The sequence below is a fragment of the Lepisosteus oculatus genome, chromosome 14 (assembly GCF_040954835.1).
Source record: "Lepisosteus oculatus isolate fLepOcu1 chromosome 14, fLepOcu1.hap2, whole genome shotgun sequence".
Classification (NCBI taxonomy): domain Eukaryota; kingdom Metazoa; phylum Chordata; class Actinopteri; order Semionotiformes; family Lepisosteidae; genus Lepisosteus; species Lepisosteus oculatus.
In genome coordinates, this window is record NC_090709.1 from 49470514 (window position 1) to 49471742 (window position 1229).

Consider the following 1229-nt stretch of genomic DNA (forward strand, 5'->3'; position numbering starts at 1 on the left):
TTGTTTATGTTTTTTTTTTAACATATTTTCAATACCAGACAAAAAGTCGGAAGTTTCAATTTCATGCAACTGATGAAATCTCTCTTCGATGGAAGTTATAAGTACAGTACATCCAAAATACTGCGGAATCAATCAAATTTACATGTTTCTTGTGGATCCAGTAGATCATTTTGAGACTCAAAACATGCCTGTCTTTTCTTTTTTCGAGGACGAAGGAGTAGCAGCAGGAGTAGCAGTTATGGCAAGAACGTGTTTAGAGTTCAGCACTTCTCATTTCTAATGCAGAGCCATCGACTCGGAAAGCACCGCCCGCGATAAAAGAAATTGCAGAATTGGTCTGTTCATGCTGCCTACACGCTTTGAATTGCTGGCATTTTCTGCAAGCGTTCCTTTTTGAGGGTTCATGAAATTCCTCACATTTGAGCCAACACTAAAATATTTCATTCGGGGTCGCCTAATTCATAGTGCAAACCAAATCTACAGGGGAATGCTGTGGCACATGAAGCCGTTTGTTATTCTGTTGTGAGGTGTGAGGGGCGGAATGCAAATCGAGTTGGTGAATAGAAAATGAAACAGGAGTGACTTCTTGAGCTACGAATTCCAAAAAGTATGAAAACCTGTGCATTTTAACAGTGCAGAATACTCACAAATTGCACTGAGTTGCTTGCTTTCTTCTGCTGCTTTTATATTTCAGTCATTCACTGTAGCACTGGAACAATTCAAGAGAGGTAAAAGCAGAAGCTGTCAGGAGTGGGATTCGAACCCACGCCTCCATTTGGAGACCAGAACACCCAAGCCAGCTGGAAAGACACATGTCCTTGAGTCTGGCGCCTTAGACCACTCGGCCACCCTGACAAGCAAGAGCAAGTGGTGTGCTGAATGCACCAGTAGTTGACTAAACTGAGTTTCTTCCCTGAAATGATTTGCTTGCGAAGAGCCAAGTTGCCTTGAATGGATCTTGGAAATCAAATATACAGATGGATTGTTATTCGGTTGTGAGTTTTGAGGGGCATATTATAAATTGAGTTGGTGAAAAGGCGCTTTTTGTTAGTCTGTCGGGAGGCTGCACAAGGTGTTTAGAGGGAGAACTTCTGAAAGGCAGGCTCTCTATGTTTAACATCAAGAAAGATTTTTTTTCTCAATGGAAATGCTCTTTGGCGCTTTCAGCTTTACGTAGGGAACAACGTCTGCCAAGACCACTTTTGAGCCAGTGCAAATGGTAATGTGCC

General features: G+C 42.1%; 1 non-coding gene across 1 annotated transcript; it reads right to left on the reverse strand.

Annotated features, from left to right (window-relative positions):
• Positions 1 to 742: 742 nt before the first annotated feature.
• On the reverse strand, positions 743 to 855 carry trnal-caa (transfer RNA leucine (anticodon CAA)). Its single transcript has 2 exons — positions 818 to 855; positions 743 to 788 (listed from the first exon to the last, which is right to left on the reverse strand). It is a non-coding gene; the product is annotated as a tRNA-Leu (tRNA).
• Between the last annotated feature and the right edge of the window lie 374 nt (positions 856 to 1229).